The sequence below is a fragment of the Pongo abelii genome, chromosome 13, assembly GCF_028885655.2.
Source record: "Pongo abelii isolate AG06213 chromosome 13, NHGRI_mPonAbe1-v2.0_pri, whole genome shotgun sequence".
Taxonomy (NCBI): domain Eukaryota; kingdom Metazoa; phylum Chordata; class Mammalia; order Primates; family Hominidae; genus Pongo; species Pongo abelii.
The window spans coordinates 69948652-69969858 of NC_071998.2; the positions used below are offsets into that span (position 1 = coordinate 69948652).

The window sequence follows — 21207 nt, forward strand, 5'->3', positions numbered from 1 at the left end:
TCCTTTCAATATTTATACCTTTTATTTTTCTTGCTGACTAGGACCTCCAGTAAAATGTTGAGTAAAAGTGATGAAACTGATATCATTATGCCTTTCCAAATTCAGGATAAAAACTTTCAACAATTCAACCTTAAGGATTTTTTATATATTTTTGAATATATACATTATTAGATATACTAAGAATTGTGTTATGAATAAGTGTTATCTTTTATAAAATATTATTAGTACACCTATTGATATAATCATGCATTTTCTTCTTTATTCTATAAATGAAATGAATTACATTCATTGACTTTTCGAATGTTAAACAAATCTTGCATTCCTGGACAATGCTAACTTGCTTTCCATTATTCTTTATACATTCTGCTGGGTTTAATTTGCAAAGATTCTGTTTGGACATTTTGCCTCTATGTTACTAAAAAAATATATGTTGGCAAAATAATTGGTACCTGCTTCTGAATTAGTGGCATCATGTGGCTTTCTGCAGATGTTTTGTAAAGGGGCCAATAACCTCTTTCCACCAGGATATTGATATTCAGTGCTGTGTCTCTTATACGATGATAAGGCTTAGACATCCATGAGCAAAATTTAGCCAAGAGTTTTGAGTTTTTTGAGTTCTCCTGGGCCCTGGATCTTCATAGCAAGTGGTAGAATGGAGGCAGTGGCTCAGAGCTTTGTGGACATGTCTCTGAGCCCACAGCTTTCTGTTGTAGATAGGTATGATGAATCCATGTAACGATTTGCCTTCAGGGTAAATTCCAAACAATTTAATACAGAACCCAAGACCTGTGGGTCCTGGGATCTATAGATCTCTCAAGCCTCATACCTTACTCTGCTTCCTAGCTCCCTCTTGCAATCTAGAAGTCCAATGCACTATCCATTGCACTACAGAGCCAGGTCCTCTTGCAATCTATACGGTTCATATGTACTGACTTACTTATAGTTCCTTGAATATATCAAGCTTTCACTCATTTTAGAGACAGGACCTGCTTTTCTCCTGCCAGGACCTACTTTTTCTATTTAGGTATTGTCTTTTTTTTAGTGTGCCTTATTATACAGAGATATCACAGAGGATGGCTACTATGTCATACTCATCTTTTTATCCTACAAACTTGACCAGTATATAAGAGGCACTCTAAAACAATGTTTGTTTGAAATGAATGAATTTATGAAAATGTATTTACTACAAGTCTTCTATGTTCATTGTCATCTCAGTGTAAGAACTAAGGACCAGGCTGGGTGCAGTGGCTCATGCCTGTGATCCCAGCACTTTGGGAGGCTGAGGCAGGCAGATCACCTGAGGTCACGAGTTCGAGACCAGCCTGGCCAACGTGGTGAAACCCTGTCTCTACTAAAAATACAAAAATTAGCCAGGCATGGTGGTGGGCGCCTGTAATCCCAGCTACTCAGGAGGCTGAGGCAGGAGAATTGCTTCAATCTGGGAGGCAGAGTTTGCAGTGAGCTGAGATTGCACCACTGCACTCCAGCCTGGGTGACAGAGTAAGATTCTCAAAAAAAAAAAAAAAAAGAACCAAAAGATAAGTGAGAAAAGCAATAATATAACTAATTTATTCACGAATTAAGTCAGCAAATAACTACTGAATATAGATAACCAACATCTTTATGCTTTCCGAATTCAGGGTTAAAATGTTCAGTAATTCAACTATAAGTTGATTTTTTTTTGTATATTTTTGATGTTGCGTATGGTTTTTGCTAGGCACAATGCTACATATAGTCAATGGATGAGGCAGAAACACTCAAGTTTATAGTCTGTCTGGGGAGGGAGAGAATCAAGTTAACATAATAAGAATAAAAGGTGTGAATTTTAAAATTATAACTTGAAATAAGTTCCACAAAGGGAAAAAACACAGCATTAAACTTCAGAACATAGAGAATGGGGAACACTTATTACAGAGAGAACTTTCAAGGTAGCCTCTCTGAGGTGGTGTATTAGGCCATTCTCTCATTGCTGTAAAGAAGTACCTGAGACTGTGTAATTTATAAAGAAACGAGGTTTAATTGGCTCATCATTCTTCAGGTTATACAGGAAGCATAGCAGCTTCTGCTTTTGGTGGAGTGGGGGGCCAGGAAGCTTCCAATCATGGCAGAAGGCAAAAAGGGAGCAGTCATCTTACACAGCAGAAGCCAGAAGCAAGAGAGGGGCAAGGGAGGCACCACGCGTGTTTAAGGGACCAGATCTCATGAGAACTCACTCACTATTGTGACGACAGCACTAAGGGGGATGGTGCTAAACCATTGTGAGAAATCCACCCCCATGATCCAATCACCCTCCACCAGGCCCCACCTCCAACAATGGAAATACAAATCACCATGAGATTTGATGGGGCACACATCAAAATCATATTAGGTGGTTACTATTAAGGAGCCAGTCAAAACTCTTACCTTTATATGTTCTGAACCAGGGTACTTAACCAGAGCATAATTTTTCTCAGGTTGGTTTATCTCAGCAGTTCTCAAAGCATTCTCCAGAGACCAGCAGGGGTTCCAAAACTCTTTCGGAGGAGCTGTGAGGTCAAAACTCTAACACTAAGATCATAATATTATCTTGCCTGATTTACTCTCATTATCTTATGAAGGTATGGTGATTTCCAGAAGCTACGTGGCATGTGATGTCACATTAGATTGAGTGAATAAGCTGTCCTTTATTAAACCAAACATTAATGAGATTTGCAAAAATATGTTTAACAGTGCCATTTTCTCACTCAATATTTTTGTTTTAGACAATATAGCTATGTTGATAAAAATGTGTTATTTGGCCTCACACGGTGGCGCACGCCTGTAATCCCAGCACTTTGGGAGGCCGAGGCAGGCGGATCACCTGAGGTCAGGAATTCGAGACCAGCCTGACCAACATGAAGAAACCCTGTCTTTACTAAAAATACTAAATTAGCCAGGTGTGGTGGCGTGTGCCTGTAACCCCAGCTACTCGAGAGGATGAGGCCAGAGAATCCCTTGAACCCTGGAGGCGGAGGTTGCAGTGAGCCAAAATCGTACCATTGCATTCCAGCCTGGGCAACAAGAGAGAAACTCCATCTCAAAAAAAAAAAAAAAAAGTGTTATTTATGTTAACATGTCATGGATTTATTATTGCTATTTTACAGTAATTTAACAAATACCTTAAAAATTTCCAAGTTTTAATTTTCAATATGAAAAAATTGATAGATAAAGCCCCATAAACCAAAGTTCTTTTGAGTTCTCAAAAAATTTTAGAAATATAAAGGTGTTCTGAGATTTAAAATTCTGGGAACTACTGGTTTTGCTAGTAAAATTAAGAACAGGTAAAAAGAATATTATCACTAAACAAACTGAACGATACCTAAGGTGATATACAAAAAATGATCCCTGCTAACCCTCCAACCTTGGACATAAATTGAAAACATCTGTCTGAAAACTAAAACATTCAGTCAAACATCTCCAATATTCCAAAAATCCCAATGTGTAGCAGGTTACGGACAAAACATTCTGAGTATTTGACTGAGCAGGGGCAGGGCTCCATGAGGAGGAAAGTTCTGGTCCAGTTATGCGGTGCCACATAGACCCAGATTGAGTGTTTTCCGTTTTAATTGGAAAACTTTGCAGCCCCTTGTTTATAGCACAGGGGATAGGAAATCAGGCATTCGTAAGTGAAATAAAAATAGAACCAACTCCTCAATTTAAACTTCTGGAATCTTTTCCTTGAAATGTTGCCTGCAGGTCTCTCTACCCAATTATTCTGCACCAGGACTACTCAGCCACTGTCCAAGATGATCAATCCTGAACCTAACGCCATAAAATATTCAACCCTCCATACCTTGGACTGCTCTCTGGGCATTGTAAGTGCAGAACCTCCATCATATTTTTACTCTCATCAGTAAAACTAGAAGTCATAAGACTCCCAATGATAAGAGATCATTATGAAGGAAAAGTTTCTTCAACATTTATTTTTTAAAAACTTAAGTTCATTCTTCTGTCATTCCAAAGAAAAATTATCCATTTTGTCTTATAAAATCATATATATTTTACATTTTATCTGAAATGAAACTAGTGCCCCCCCCACACCACCAATAAGTCAAGAACAACAAAAAAAGCCCACTAAAAAAAGAAAAGATTGAAAATAGCAGAATATACTAAATTGGAAGATTATTGTGGATATTCTTATAGTCTTGATGTGCTGTACCCTAAGTAACAGTTTTTCCATCATATTTTGCAAGCAGAAATTATCATATTACTTTGTGAATCCTTCCATTTGAATTTAACTTTTTGAAGCTTCTAGACTACTTTTCCCATTGTAAATATGCTCAAGCAGATTTATATGAAGTAATATATATGAAAGTGCTGTACACTATAGTATATACACTAATATATTGGATTATTGTTGTAAGTAAAGAAAGCAAAATAAAGGCCAGGCATGGTGCCTCATGCTTGTAATCCCAGCACTTTGGGAGGCAGAGGTGTGTGATCACTTGAGCTCAGGAGTTTGAGACCAGCCTGGGCAACATGGTGAAACCCTGTCTCTATCAAAAATACAAAAATTAGCCAGACATGAAGGCACACGCCTGTGGTCCCAGCTACTCTGGAGGCTGAGGTAGGAGGATCGCTTTAGCCTGGGAAGCCAAGGCTTCAGGGAGCTGTGATAGCCCCAGTGCACTGCAGCCTGGGTGACAGAATGAGACCCGGTCTCAAAATAAATAATTTTTTTTTAAAAAAAAGCAAAATAAAATACGATCTTTTTAAGTAAAAGCTATTGGTGATATTCCTATCTAATCACCTTCCATCAATCTGTAATAGTGCCTTACTGAATCCAAAGTCTCCTTTTTAATTGACTAATGGAACATTTCTAGACTGATCCATTGCAGTATAGATGCCATCAAGTAATCCATCTATAATCTGGAGCCATTTTTGTTTAAAGCTGTCCAAGTGCTTCTTGGATACTTATCAATCTATTCCAGAAAGATTCTCTATTAACAAAGTTCTACAATACGCATTGCCCTACATGCCCGAGTATTGAACAAAAAATAATGGTTTGTAGGTATTATAATAGACAATGGCCAAACTTTACCATTATGTTTATAATTATTTACACAAATTTATTTAAGTTCAGTGATACATTCTCCGGAGCTAGGTTTTTCAATTCAGAAAGTCAATGGGTTTTCAGAACTAAAAAAAAAAAAAAAAGAAAAAAGAAAAGTCAAGCATTAGAATAACAAACTCACGATAATTGTCATTCCTGTTCTGAGGACTCAGTTTGTTTGAAAAGATTTGACTACAAAAAAGAAAAATAGTATTCAATGAATGTGAGGATGTGGAATCATTCATATATTTCCTTGAAATAGATTGTTAATAATAGTTAAAAAGACAACACTACACTGTAAGATGAAACTCCTTCTATGTAATTATTCAGTCATCAAAGACTATGAACATATAAATATGAATTTTGTCAACAGAATTATGTAATGTCTTCCATAAAGTGGCCATTTACTTCCAGGCCTCTGGTCATCATATCATTTTAACATTCTTAAGATTTTCAGTATTTTATGACTATGATTTGGAAAGGTGAGGGGAGGTCTGCAGAAAATATTTTACTTCATGGATATATATGCTTGTGTGTATGATCTTAATTATTCACCAAAGTTTCTATGTTTCATCTTTATTTCCGATAGTATCACTCTAAAATGAAGAAATGGAGGCTGGGCGCGGTGGCTCACGCCTGTAATCCCAGCACTTTGGGAGGCCGAGGCGGCGGATCATGAGGTCAGGAGATCAAGACCATCCTGGCTAACACGGCGAAACTCCGTCTCTACTAAAAATACAAAAAAATTAGCCGGCGTCCTGGCGGGCGCCTGTAGTCCCAGCTACTCGGGAGGCTGAGGCAGGAGAATGGCGTGAACCCGGGAGGCGGAGCTTGCAGTGAATTGAGATAGCGCCACTGCACTCCAGCCTGGGTGACAGAACAAGACTTTGGCTCAAAAAAAAAAAAAAAAAAAAAAAAAAGGAAAAGAAAAGAAAAAAAAAAAAAAGAAAGAAATGGAAAGGGAAAGACGTAAAAATATGTTTTCTTCTTAAATCTTGTACCATCCTCAGCAGATACTGTTGAGAACTTCACCCCTGGTTATTAAGAGAAACAAACAAAAGTAATTTACAACGCATATTTAGCACATAGATGTCCAAAGGAGACACCTCCTATCCTTAAGTGCAATATATGCTTAGAAAGAAAGACATCTTTCTGAGGAAAAAGAATAGGCAAGGGTGGAATTTCAAGTTTCAGCTTTATGATATAAATAGCTTTGCTTACATTGAAGAAGAAAGAACAGCCCTTACACATTTCTGGGAGGTGGTAGCAAGTGCCATGTCCTACACTGCCCAGCATTCATAATAACTTACAACAATACAATCATAGCTTTTGCCCCAAATAATTTCTTCTGCCAATCATACATGATAAATTCTATTATGAGATTATTAGCACATAGTTAAATGTATTTAAATTGCCATTTGTACAGCTGATGGAGATTTCTATAAATGTAGACTAGCACCAGAGCCTATACAACATGGAAAATAGCATGCATAGCATAAATCAGGCAAAATATTTGAGATCACGTATGCTTAATATGTGATACATCTGAACATTTTTCATCAGCATTTTGGCGTTTTCTTTCTCCATCCTAGCTCTAGGTTTTGTTGCTAATGGACAATGTAGAGGGTATAAAATATCCAACTTCCTTCTTCTTTTCCTTGGTTGGAGCTGAGCAATCCGTTGGCACATTCAGTGAGGCAGGAGTGGTTGGCAGGGTTAGGGCTGATGAAGAAGCCTGTGAAATCAAAATATTGACTACTTAGGGGTGTTGAACAAATAAATGAATAAATCGATGATAATGGCAAGCAGGTTTCTCACCTTTGGAGAAGAAATTACAAATATAGAAAGATGAATGCTGCAATTAAACCTGCAGTACTGAATTGGAATTGGAAGTGTCAGTGTAGAATCATGGTTTTTAAATATACATAAACAGAAATAGAGCTGTAGGTGTGCATGAGTGGGTGTGTGTATACATGCACATCTTTTCTGGCTCTATCTGCAAAAAGGGCCTAGATGCAATGACACCCTGATAGAAATAAATATCCAGGTACTCAGGTGTTGATTTCAAAGTAGCATTCACTACTGAGGAAAAACCAAAGGTCCTCGGTAAGTGACTGAATCAAGGACTAGGGCAGGGAAACAACAAAATGAGCCTGGAACATCTTGGGCCAGAAAGTAAAAGCACATTCAAAGAATTGTGAGGACAAGTCAAAAGGACAAAAAAGCCAGCTTGAAAGGGCTTTTATTAGCAAAGCCTGGGACAACTTGATCATCAAGCATTGTAATTATAATATTGGAGTGTAACTCATTGAGTGAAAGAAGATTCTGAGCCAATACTGGTATACATGGTAGGCAGATAGATAAGATAAATGATATATATGGATGGATGAATGGATGAATAGATGGATAGGTAGATAGATGGACAGATATCTCTACCTTATAGTAGAATGATATACATTTAAAAGGAATGATAGATTATACAAAATCACAATTTACCACCCATTATAGAAATAATTTATGTAGGCAAGAGTCATCAAAGGATGGTAAAACTAGTGGGTGAAAGCTCAACGAGAAGGAAGATATTTATAGTCTCAAACTATTCCCCACAAATTACTTAATTATTCATTACTTAATATGCACAAAACATATATTAAATATTCTAAACCTAGAAAATACCATCTAAACAAAGCAATAAGACTTAAACAGCACCAAGAATGAGACAACGGACATTACGTACCTGCAGAAATGATGTACTAAGAACACAACATCAATTCATGGTACTTCCTCATACAATGTATAAATCACAAGAAAACATGAGATGAAACTAAATTCTGGAACATTCTGCAAAATAATTGACTTATATTCTCTAAGAATACCAAGGTAATAAAGACAAGGAAAGTCTGAAGTGCCGGGTGCCGTGGCTCATGCCTATAATCTCAGCACTTTGGGAGGCCGAGGTGGGCGGATCACAAGGTCAGGAAATCAAGACTATCCTGGCTAACACGGTGAAACCCCATCTCTACTAAAAATACAAAAAAATTAGCCAGGCGTGGTGGTGGGCACCTGTAGTCCCAGCTACTTGGGAGACTGAGGCAGGAGAATGGCGTGAACCCGGGAAGCGAGCTTGCAGTGAGCCAAGATCATGCCACTGCACTCCAGCCTGGGCGACAGAGTGAGACTCTGTCTCAAAAAAAAAAAAAAAAAAAAAAGACTGAGGAACTTTTCTATATTGAAGAAAACTGAAGAAACATGACAACTGCTGGACTTCATAAAGAATGTTATTATAATTGGCAAAATTTGAGTGGGGTCTATGGATTAGATGGTAATATTTTATCATTGTAAATTCCCTTATTTTAAAGATTTGATTGTGATTACATAGGAGAGTGTCCTTGTTTTTAGGAAATACACATTGAAAGTAATAAGATATCATGTCTGAAACTTACTCTCCAATGCTTCAGAAAAGTGTATAGTAATATGCACATATTATGTATATTGTGTGTTGTTTGTGTGTATAGAGAGAAAGAGAGACAGAGAGAATGGTAAAACAAATGCACTAAAAGAATATTTGGGAACTTGATTGAGGAGTACTATCAAGATTGAGAGATCTTTGTATTGCTTCTGCATCTTTTCTATAAATTTAAAATCATTTCAAAATAAAAAAGAAAAAAGCTTAATTTTCAGTACCACTCAATAAAAAGCAGGAAGCCCTCTTTTTTAAAATAACAAATATGTGTGTGTACACATACACACACAAATACAAGAAGCAACGGCCCAGAGTCTACAAAAAATAATTCAAGGTTACATTGAACTATCAAAATATAACAAGGAAAAATAGTTGTCTATTTCACCTAGTTCTGTCTCCCAGAAGTTAAATCTCAAAATTCGGGTTCCAAATTTATGTTCACTTTTCTCTATTTCAATTTATTGATTTCCAGTTTCTCAGAGAATTATTTTGGCAGATTGTACCTTTTCGAATATTTCTCAGTGAGACCACCTTCCAAATAATTCTGTCTAAAGTTTTATAAATGTTCTCAATATAACCACGTATCATATCTCTCCCATGCAGAAAAACAGAGAGATTTTTTAAATTCATAGACAATACCTAGTATTTTAATTTGAGGAATTGTGCCTGAAAATTCACTTTTTCTCCCCCTACTGTTTGGACATAAAGCATGGGGCCTTGGATGGTAGGCAGGGAAGACAGGTATCATTAGAGGTGTTTCTTTCCAGGATAGGAGTTTTGTAATACAATAAATTTCATGTTTTCTGTGTGATTTTCTTTAATTCTAGATATTGACTTTCAGGATTAAAGTTTAAGACTATCTTCTAGGTAGGATATCTTTTAGAAAGAAAATCTTGGTCTCAATATTAGAGTGATAAGCTATAATTAGCAATTCTCTGTGTTACATTCTTTTAAGTTTTAAAATTTTAAATCAATTAACAATTGAGTTTTAGGAAGTATATTAGTCAGGGTTCTCCAGAGGGACAGAACCAATAGGATATATATGTAAAGAGAAGTTTATTAGAGAGAATTGACTCAAACTATTACAAGGCAAAGTCCCATGACGGGCCATCTGCAAGCTAGGGAAACAGAGAAGCTAGTAGCCTGGCTCAGTCCAAGTCCAAAAGCCTCAAAACCGGGGAAGCCAACAGTGCAGCCCTTAGTCTGTGGCTGAAGGACTGAGATCCCCCAGGTGGCCACTGGTCCAAGTCCCAGAGTCCAAAGGCTGAAAAACCTGGAGTCTGATGTCCAAGGGCAAGAGAGGAAGCAAGCCTCCGGCAGGCCATGGGAAGAGAGAGCTAGCCAGAGAAGACACAACAAGCTGCTTATCCCCTTCTTCAGCCTGCTTTGTTCGTGCCATGATGGCAGCCAATTGGATGGTGTGCACTCAAAGTTTAGGGTGGGTCTTCCTCCCCCGGTCCAAGGACTCCATGTCAGTCTCCTCTGGCAACACCCTCACGGACACACCCAGAAACAATACTTCACCAGCCATCTAGGCATCCCTCAACCCAGTCAAGTTGACACCTAATATTAACTATCACAAAAGTTATAAACTTTTCCCCCAAAAGAAACTAAATGCTGTGTTTGCTATATTGGGATGATGAAAAAAAGTAAGTTTTGGTAGAAATCCCAGAAGTGTTACAGAAGTCCCAGCTAGATTCAAAATGGTGATGATGAGATGATGACGATAGTAGTGGTAGTGATGGTGCTGATTGTGAGGATGATTATAAAGAAGAAGGAAGAGGGAATTAGAATGACTATGTTAATGATTATATGTACCAACATTTGAGAGCCTATTTAGGTCCTGTTGTAAGTGCCCCGCATACCCTTAGCATACTTAATCATTAAATAACTCCACGAGGTAAGTATTATCATTATGCACACTTTGGAAGTGGAAAAAAAAATGAGTTGCAGAGAGATCAGGTAAATTGCCAAAGGTCACGGAATGAACAAAAGATAGAATCAAGCTCCAAACCCAGGTCAATATGTCTCCCTCGCAGTAACATGTTGAATTGGGAGTTGTCCTTCTCCTTCCTGGCCCCTCTACTAACACACATCAACTATATTCCCTGAATTTTCACAGAACATAGAAGTTGAATGGAAAATAATTTTAATCCTGTCCACTGTTTTACTTCAGATATACAGACATGTATGCCTGACATATATAGGGGGACTATGGAAGCAACGTTATAGATGGCAACCAAGAAGCCTGTGTGTTAGAGAAGAGAGAAATTCATAAGCAAGGGCAACCTTGGTAACTGCTTGAAGGGAGCAAGAGCAGTGGTTCATGATACAGAGCAGACATTACCAGAATCCACACTAACCTAGAGAAAGTGTTTCTATGCCCTGGGAAGATGAAAACTAAATTGCAAATCTGAAAGAAAGACAACCGAAGATACCAGCAACTCTGCTGAGTGGCCCTCTCCCTGTCTCATTGCCACTGAACGGGGGATGTAAGAGGGAGAAGGCACTACCCGGATCACAGTGGGGAAAGCAGTCACCTCAATCACGTTCAAGGTAGAGAAGGTCAGCACAACTGCCTGGGCAGCCAGAGGGGACATCGAGAGCCAGCAGGCATCAGAGCAGTCCAGCACTCAGCCACCAAGAAGGACAAGCTGAGAAAGAGCTGCAGCCGAGACAGGCAGGGGAGCAGCAAAGCTGGGGTGTACATTTCAAACTAGGACACCTTTCTTAGAAACCTGAACTGAGACCCCAAAAAAACCAGAAGGACTGAGTTTCTCTGTTTAAGAGTGAGAGCTCTTCAGTTCTGAAACCTAGAAGTAAAAGCCTGAAAGTGGCCTATTCTCAGGTCTACACAGTCTGGGCACCCAAGCATGCTTGGGTTAACACTAATTTAATGACAGGCTACTCTATTTTTAATAAATATCTAGATTTGCTTTCTTGTATTGAGTCCTTAAGATGCCTACTTTTACTTCGTAAGTTTCTGTTATAAAAGATGAGCCAGGAAAACATAAACTATGATTCTGTGTATTTTCCTAACAAACCATTCAACCATCCAAATGTGAAAACTGATGATTTGCTATCTTTCAGACTGCTCTTCCCACACGGTGGTAAAAGCTTGCTTAGACATTCAAACGGATCTGGTGCGCTACCATGACTTCATTCATTCACTCATTCAGCAAATATTTGTTGAGCGCTTACTCTGTGCCAAGTACTTGATATGCACAAAGCAAAGATTCCCCACCCTCATGAAGTTTGTAGTGTGGTGAGAGAGGTCACTTACATAATGCATAATTAATAGGTTAATTATTGGGGATGTTAGAAGACACAACTGCTATGGAGAAAAGAAAAAGTCAAGCAGAGTAAAAGAAATCAGAAATGGCAGACAAGGGTTGAAGTATCAAGGTTGAAGTATTAAGTGGTATGAATAGTTTTAACATTTCGTAATGGAAACAGTCAACAATGTTTAATGTGACCCATTCCCAGGCTGTCTCCAAATGCACCACCAACAACTCATTATAAAGTTGTCCAGATAAGAACTTCAGATTGGAATTATTTAACTTGAATAATTCAGGTTATTAAATGTAACTATTTAAGATTGTATAGGATGACATAATTGAGTGATACATCATAGAGTTGTATAGCTTTCGAAATGAAAAAGGTCTAATTAGAAAACTAATGACTTCTCATCTCATAGGTAAGAAAATTAGACCCTGAGAATTTAGGTGATTTGACCAAAATCACTGAGTCAGTAAATAGCATAAAAAGAACTAAAATGTAGTTTTATCAAAAAAGTATTTTCTGTAAGCACAAATTTCAATCTTTTGTAATGAGTTTACTTCTCCATTTCCTGTTTACTTTTTATTCCTAATTCCCACACAATTAGGGAATTTTATTCCCAATTCATCCTGTTTCCCCTGCCATGCTCCTTAGTTATTTAGGGGGGTGTGTGTGTGGGGGTGTGTGTGTGTGTGTGTGTGTGTGTATGTGTGTGTCCTTTAAGGTGTTTCTTTATGCAGATACAAGAAAATATGAATATATTATTTAATCACTTGTTAATACAAAAATAACATGTAGATACTGCTCTATACTTTCATTTACTTGTCTTTTAAAAGAGATTCCTTACCTATTTCCTTAAATTCTGCAGTTCCTGTCTTGCAGTGAAGGATATAATACTAGCAATGATCTTTTCTTAGTAGAGATTGAGACTATGGAACAGAGTTCTTTAATCAAGGTGCAGATAACAGAAAGCCTGACTTACAGAGATTCAAACAAATAGGCATTTTATTCTTCTCTTACAACAGAATCCCTGAAGTCCATGGTTGCTGGCGTTGAGTCAGCAGTTCAGGGATGAATCAGGGAACTGGATCTTGTTTTCTCATGCTACCATTCTTGAAAGTTGGCTTTTATCTTCTTGCTTGCAATTGTAAAAGCCTGTTGTACCTTTAGGCATTATCTACATGGATGGAGAGAGGTGATTAAGAGGCCCCCTCCTCAATCAAGTTTGCATTATTGTTCAGGAAAGAAAGGCCCTCCTTGCTAGCCCTCCCATTACACTTCACTGGCAAGAGCTGAGTCACATGCCCACTCTTAGATCAATCACAGGCCAAGAGGAATAAAATTACTTTAGCCGTATAAACCAATCAGATATACAGGGATGCTAATATTTTGTAATGGTTGCATAGTATTCCATTGTACAGAAATAACTGGTTCTCTATTGATGGACTTTAGATTGCTTTCAGTCTTACACTATTGCAAGCTATGCTGCAATGACTATTTCTGGAATTATGCTATTTTGCACAATTGCTACTTTATTTGAAAAATAAATATCTAGAAGTACAAATTATTTTAACCAATTTTAAATGGAAACAATGTTCCAAAATACATAGTGCACAATGAAACACAATGACATGTTTATGAACATTATTTTTAGGTTGATTGATCTGATTTAATAATGTTTCATTCATTGATTCAACAATTATTTTTAGATTCACTACTGTAGAGACAGCTCTGTATAATGTCAAGGAATATAACCATAACCTTTGCCTTCAAAGGATGTAAAAGTTTGAGAATTTAGCAGGCTGAAGTTAATTAATTTAAAACTTTTTCTAATTTAATGTATGTCTTAATATTGATAATGTTCAAATGGAGGCAATTAATAGACCTTTTTCTCCCTAAGGTGTATATAATCATTTTTCCAACAGGGAAAAGCAATCCTTCAAAATTTTAGACACTTTACTAAAATAACTTATCAGCCTTAGGGTTGCTATTAATATATTAATTTTGTCATTGTTATGGTGACTTCAAATAAGTCTAGTTTGCAGTTTGACACACTGATTCCTCTGGGGTTTTTTCTACACTTTAAGGTTTCACTGTGCTTTCTTGGATATAAGTTTTGTAAACCAGTTCCTGAAAGAGAGGGAACAATAGCCCAACTCTTAAAGAACAAAATATTATTTTCAAGATTCTTTTGCCACATATTTTTCAGGAAAGAATTCAGAAGTAAAGGCATTTGTTAAAATTTTTTCAAACCTAAGTGGAGGCCACTAAAGACACCCATTCTACGAAATTGACACTTACAGAGCTGACAAATTGCATAAAGGGTCTTTGTGGATATTGATACTAGCTATGCAGACAGAGGAGGCTCTCCACCAAGAATTTATCAAGGGGGTCTACAGAAAAACTAATTGCCCAAATCTCAGAATATTCCTAGCCAGTGTTGTTAAGGAATAAATAATAACAAACAATTAAGATACCAAGTATAAGATACCAAGTTAAAAAAGTAATTCATCTAAATTGAGGACCTCCATGAAAAGGGTTTGAGTCAGATCTAGAGCTGCAGTCCAGGTTTGAAGTGAATTGCTAGTTTTTATAGGGCCAGGGAAAGCCCTGGCTTCAGAATTGTGTCGTGATCGGGAGCATAGTGATGGCTGAGAATAGGATGCTGTGGATCATATCCTCAGCATTTGATAGTGGAAGCATCCCATGAGTCTATGATTTACCTTCTGAGTCTCAGTTTCTTCAGCTATTTGACAAAGATAATATCCCTACTTTTATTCAAGACCTGAACAAAAAGAATCTAATGTAACTGCTAGACAATCTGCAATGTGTTGAAACTTGCATATAAGTATGCTGTTTGGTTTTTGCTGGGCACCTTGGTTAGCACATCACTAAAGACTTTCCCAGGCCTGACCTGAGCCTTCTTTTCCAGCACCACCTGTCTTTACACCTTACCTCATAAATTTCACTTTCAGGAAAAAAAAACTCCCCATAATGCCACATCATAGTTCCCCATGCTGTTTCACATCTCTGTTCCTCTGGCCTGGAATACTTCCTCTGTTTTCCTCATGACTAGCTCAAGGGCAACATCCACCAGTGGTGTTTTGCTCACCACTTGCTTTCTCACAAGGACAAGTCATGCATGTGCATGTGTACCCATGTGTGTTGGGAATGGGAAGAGGAAAGATGGCAGGAAATGGGCAATGAGGCTTGTCGTGGTTTGAGTTTGTTCCCCACAAAGTTCATGTGTTAGAGACTTAGTGGCCATTATAACAGTATTAAGAGGTGAAGCCTTTAAGAGGTGATTAGGCCAAGAGGGCTACATCCTCATGAATGGAGTAATGCTGTTATCTTGGGAGTTGGTTAGTTATTGAGGGAGTGGGTTCTTGATAAAAGGGTAAGTTTGGCCCCACTTCCTTCTGTCCCACATGCTTGCTTGCTCTCTGCCATGGGATAATGCGGCATGAAGTCCCTCACCAGATGTCAGCACCATGCTCTTGGACTTCCCAGCCTCCAGTACCATGAGCCAAATAAAGTTTCATTTGTATAAATTACCTAATCTGTGGTATTCTGTTATACCAGCAGTAAACAGAGACAAGTAAAACAAGGCCGAAGAGGTCTTTCAAGACCAGATTGAGAAGGGCTTTACATGTTACGGTAAGGAGTTTTACCTAGTATTATGGACAAAATCTTAGGGAGGTTACAGAGTATTTCAGTAATGACAGGATCAGATTTTTTTATTTAGGAAACGATCTGACTGCAGTGAGGAGGATAGATTGGAGAGAAAGAAAATGTCACAAATCCAAATGGGGCTTGCCAGACAAAGAAAAATTTCACTATGCATTGTCTTCTCCTCTCCTTTGGAGTTTCCAGAAGTTAGTGGGTTTGTGCATGAGTCCAGTGAGGGTGGTATTTCACAGGAATCCTGGAGACTTATAAAGCATCATGAAGTGAGTGTCGGGGTCCCTGAGGCATGAGTCTAATTGTGGCAGCCCAGCCTCTCCCCAAGGTCTGCTCTCAGCCCCTCTCTCTTTATAACAGAAGATAGAAGACAACACTAATATATTCTAATAATAAAAAATAGAGGGAAAGTCATATAAATAGGGGAAGACAGCAAATGAAGAAGGATCATGCTTAGAAGGGCAGTTACCGGCTGGGCGCTGTAGCTCACACCTGCAATCCCAGCACTTTGAGAGGCCAAGGCGGGTGGATCATGAGGTCAAGAGATGGAGACCATCCTGGCCTGGCCAACGTGGTGAAACTCTGTCTCTACTAAAAATACAAAAATTAGATGGGTGTGGTGGCACGTGGCTGTAGTCCCAGCTACTCAAGAGGCTGAGGCAGGAGAATCTCTTGAACCTGGAAGGTGGAGGTTGCAGTGAGCCAAGATCGTGCCACTGTACTCCAGCCTGGCAACAGAGTGAAACTCTGTCTCAAAAAAAAAAAAAAAAGGGCAGTTACCATTTTTGTTCATCAGCTCTATGCCACTGGCTTTTCCTTTTACAGGAGTCCCCAACTCAAATTTTAGAATGCACTGGAATCATCCGGAGGGCTCATTAAACCACAGACTCAGTGATTCTGATTCTATAGGTTTAAAGTGGGGCCAATAATTTGCGTTTCTAACAAGGTCCCTTGATAGGCTGATGCTGCTGGCCCAGGAACCACACTTTCAGAAACACTGTCTTATTTTCTCTCTTGAACACCTCAATAACATAGCAGGGTGGTATTAACAGAAGAAGAAATACTTATTGAAGAATTAAGTGGCCAGGTGTGGTGGCTCACGCCTGTAATCCCAGCACTTTGGGAGGCCGAGGCAGGCAGATCACGAGGTCAGGAGATCGAGACCATCCTGGCTAACACGGTGAAACCCCGTCTCTACTAAAAATACAAAAAATTAGCCAGGCATGGTGGTGGGCACCTGTAGTCCCAGCTACTGGGGAGGCTGAGGCAGGAGAATGGCGTGAACCCAGGAGGCGGAGCTTGCAGTGAGCCGAGATCGCGTGCCACTGCACTCCAGCCCAGGAAACAGAGCTAGATTCCATCTCAAAAAAAGAAAATAAAACAAAAAAAAAAAGAATTAAGTAACCTGCCCTCTGCCCTAGGTCAACTAGTAAGTAGGAAACAAAACTTGGAAGTCAGATTCTGTTGGGCTTGAAAGTCCACACTTTTTTACCTCACACTCCTCTTTCCTCCACAGATGTCTTGAGACAGAAGACAGGGCAGAGGAAGCTCCCAGCTATTTCCTTTCCATCAGGGTCCAAAGTACCCACAGCACAGAAATATGAGGGTGGAGTTTAAAGGAAAATTTTGTACCTCTGAGCATTTCTTTTTCTCCAGAAACCATTTCAACTCCTTGAGTTCCTCACTGTGGCCCAGAAGGTGATATCCAGATACTTGCATGTGCTCAGATAATATCTCCTCTGAGGGAGGCACAAAATGAGCATCCCACTTTTCTACATGCAAGATAATGCCTGGAAGCGTGTGATCTGTCCACATGCATCTTGCCTTGTATGCCTTTTCAAGAGAGTTCCAGCCTCCCTGATGCTTACATCACTTACCCCCAGCACTTCCAAGTGATTTTATAAGGAATCGGCCCACCGTGCTCCCTGCAGGCCTTTCCCCATTTTTCATAAATGTTTCTACATGCTATAGATGTCCCATCAAACCCTGTTTCCGACTTTGAATGATTTGTTTGAATGCCTTCACTTGCTTTTGTCCACTTCGGGCTAGAACAAAAAGAAAACAAACAAAACCAAAAAATTAAAAAACAAAAACAAAATCACCCAGGAATAGCATTTACTTTGAATATACCTGTGCTTTGAAATTAATTGTTTTATCTATAGGTAATAAGTATGTAAAAAGCCAAGATGCTGCTTTTGACCAAAGGAATCATTTAAACCCAATGTTTCATTTTTGCTCCTTTCTGAAAGGGAACATTCAACTTACAAAGTGGGCAAGGTTTGCATGAGGAGCCTTTAAAGTCTTTCTATGTTATTTATACTGCGTATGTTCCCACATTGCAATAATCAAAAGAAGGCTAGTTCTCCCAAGATTTTTTTTCTACATAAGAGACTGTTGTTTTTCAGGGTTTTTTTTTTTGTTAGTTTGTTTTTCTGAGTAAGGAGGTAGTAAACATCAATTAAAAATTTTGCCTAAAACAGACCTTCATAATCCTCCCAAATTTGCAAACTTACCTCACCAGTATAGTTTCTATGGACTTAGTAACTTAGTATTCACTGAGTTAGGCTTGTTATAATTTCATATTCCTTGACTTTAGGTGGCATTTTTGTCCATGTGGGGTTTAATTAATTTATTATTATTATTTATTTTTAGACAGGGTCTCACTGGGTCACCCAGGCTGGAGTACAGTGGTGAGATCATTTGTTCACTGCAGCTTCCACCTCCCAGACCTATGCAATCCTCCTGCCTCAGTCCCCCAAGTAGCTGGGACTACAGGCATGAGCCATCACGCATGGTGAATTTTTGTATTTTTTGTAGAGGTGAGGTTTCATCATCTTGCCCCAGCTGTTCTCAAACTCCTGATCTCAAGCGATCTGCCTGGCTCTGTGGGGTTTTAAAGTCATTACACTGTATACAGTTTAGATAAGTAAAAAACTGCATTTTCATAAATCTAGATTTTAAAAATGTAATGCATTCTTCCTCTTCCTCTCACTTTTCTTCTTGTCTCCTTCCTTCTTTCCTTCTTACCCTTCCCACTTTCTCCTTTTCCCTTTCCCTGTCCTTTCAATCCCTTCCCTAACAATTCAGCCCAAAAGCTATTCGTCAGGGCCGAGCAAGACACAGTGGGGAGGAGGGCTGCTCAGTTTCACATGTTAAAACTCCAGTAAGATGAAGAGGGTTCTGTGCTAAGGTATGGTGGTGATGGCTGGCCCAGCATGTAAGGTTGCCGGATTTAGCAAATAAAAATACAGGAAGCCCTGTTAAATTCGAATTTCAGATAAACAGTGAGTAATTTTTAGTATAAGTATATCCCATGCAATATTTGAGACATACCTATATAAAATAATTACCATTTATTTGAAATTCAAATTTAATTGGATGTCCTATATTTTATCTGCCAACACTGTGTCTGAGCCCAGTGTGGATGGGAAGGGCATTCACATGGGGAAGGAGCAGAGGGGGCAGCAGGTTAGCATGGGGTGCCAGAGCCAAGCAAGACGCCAGGGACATCCCAAAAAGAGAAGGACAATGGCCCAAGAGATTGTTTACGCACATGGGAATTTGGAGTGGGAGAAAACTAGAATGAGACATGTTATGGGACTGATTGAGCTTAGAGATACCAGTGTGAACATATGGCTGATAACTTTAAAATGCCATATGTACATATTTGCTTTATATTCATAGAATGCCTCTAGAATGTGCACGAAAGAGTTGTAGCAGTGTTTATCTCTAGGGAGTAGGAGTGAGTGGCTGGGGCACAAGGTGGAAAAATCACTTTTTCTTATTTTCCTTTGCTACTTTTTAAATTTTTAATTTACATTTAATTTATTTTTTAAGTTTAAATTTTTAAATTTTTAAATTGTGCTGTGTACATTATCTGTACTAGAAAATGTATTTTTAAAATATTAATGCATTAAAAAATAAAACTGGCTTTCTTTCAAATCAGAAACCTTAGAGATTTTTTAGACCAAATTCCTGTATCCTTGAGGTCACAGAACTAAATATAGTAGTGAGAAAGGGCTCTGGATTCAAATTCTGATGCTGTCACATGGCAGCACAGTGCCCTTGCCTCTCCGAATGTCGCTTTCTCCCACTACAGTACAGAGCACAAAGCAAGGGCTCTGAAGTCAGCCTGCTTGAGGATGAGTCCTGTTCAGCTTCACCTTGTCCCAGTGCATGATCTTGGGCAAGTCAACTGGCCTCTTTAAACTGCAGACTTTGTTATGATTGCATTAGCTTTATTCCATCAAATCCAAAAAGCCCTGGGCTGTTTAAAATGCACAATTATTTTATGTTCTACTAACAACTTTTTTAATTCCTAGAATTTATTGTAAGATGTCAACCACTGTGAAATGCAAGCTGATTTCAGAGACATTAAAATGTGAAAAACATGCATCTTAGAATCAATGTAGTATGATCGCACTTACCAAAGGCAAAAAAAATAACAGAAAAAGAGGTTCAATGGTAATTGAGAAGTAAGTGGACAGAAGTGAAGAATATCAGGCTAGCATCCAGTCAACATTACAGATGGGAGAAAAAGGAAAGTGAAGATACAATGGGAGGTAAATACTTCAATCTTTGCACAATTTAGATCAAGAAAATGAAAACATTTTGCAAGCACTTGTAAACAAACAAAAAATATAAACAAAATAGAATTGGGGTTACCTCCCAGGAAAGGCTGCACTGTTGTCAATGATGTGACCAAGGTGGTGGCTGAAATCCCAGCACTTTGGGAGGCTGAGGCGAATCACTTGAGCCCAGGAGTTCAAGACCAGCCTGGGCAACATAGTGAAAGCCCATCTCTACCAAAAAAAAAAAAAAAAAAAAAAAAATTAGCCAGGTGTGGTGGCTCACCTGTAGTCCCAGCTACTTGGGGGGCTGAGGCAGGAGGAACACTTGGGCCCAGGAAGTTGAGGCTGCAGTGAGCTGTGATCTCGCCAAAGCACTCTAGCCTGGGCAACAGAGTGAGATTCTGTGTCTCTAATAATAATAGTGTGACCAAGAACTAAAACCCACTCCCTACCTCATAATGACATGTTACCAAGAGGCAGTAGATGTGTAGTTCTAAGTTGGGCACGGAAGCAGGCAGCACTGAGGACCAGCCAGTTGAGTTGGGGTATAGACTGCCTCTGGGCTTGCACCTGGGTGAAGTCAAAAGAGGTAATAAAAACGGGATTTGGGGAGGTCTGTAAAATATGTAACTTAAGGATGAATGCCTGAGAACTTTGGGGGAACTCTGGGCCTGCTTAATTCTCCTGTTGACCCTGATGAGACATGGAAATTTTCAAAAAGAGCCAGACATGATGGTGCGTCTGTGTAGTCCCAGCTCCTGGGGAGGCTGAGGTGGGAGGATTGCTTGAGCCCCCGAGTTCTAGATCAGACTGGACAACATAGCAAGACTCCTTCATTTAAAAAAATGTTTTAGGCCGGGTGTGGTGGCTCACACCTGTAATCCCAGCACTTTGGGAGGCTGAAGCAGGCGGATCACGAGGTCAGGAGATTGAGACCATCCTGGCTAACGCGGTGGTTTAACGCAGTGAGACCATCCTGGCTAACCCCGTCTCTACTAAAAATACAAAAAATTAGCTGGGCTTGGTGGCATGCGTCTGTAATCATAGCTACTCGGGAGGCTGAGGCAGGAGAATTGCTTGAACCCGGGAGGCGGAGGTTGCAGTGAGCCGAGATTGCACCACTGCACTCCAGCCTGGGTGAC

The 21207-nt window shown here is 39.1% G+C and overlaps 1 long non-coding RNA gene across 3 annotated transcripts; it reads right to left on the minus strand.

Moving 5' to 3' along the window:
• Positions 1–5214: 5214 nt before the first annotated feature.
• On the minus strand, positions 5215–20452 carry LOC103891478 (uncharacterized). 3 transcript variants are annotated; one of them, XR_008509744.2, is made up of 5 exons: positions 20160–20452; positions 17372–17539; positions 15964–16085; positions 12834–12990; positions 5215–6806 (listed from the first exon to the last, which is right to left on the minus strand). It is a non-coding gene; the product is annotated as an uncharacterized LOC103891478 (long non-coding RNA). The 3 variants fall into 3 exon arrangements; XR_008509745.2 differs by lacking the exons at positions 5215–6806; positions 12834–12990 and adding an exon at positions 15527–15745 and having other exon boundaries at positions 20160–20342; XR_008509743.2 differs by lacking the exons at positions 12834–12990; positions 15964–16085 and having other exon boundaries at positions 20160–20340.
• Positions 20453–21207: the final 755 nt, after the last annotated feature.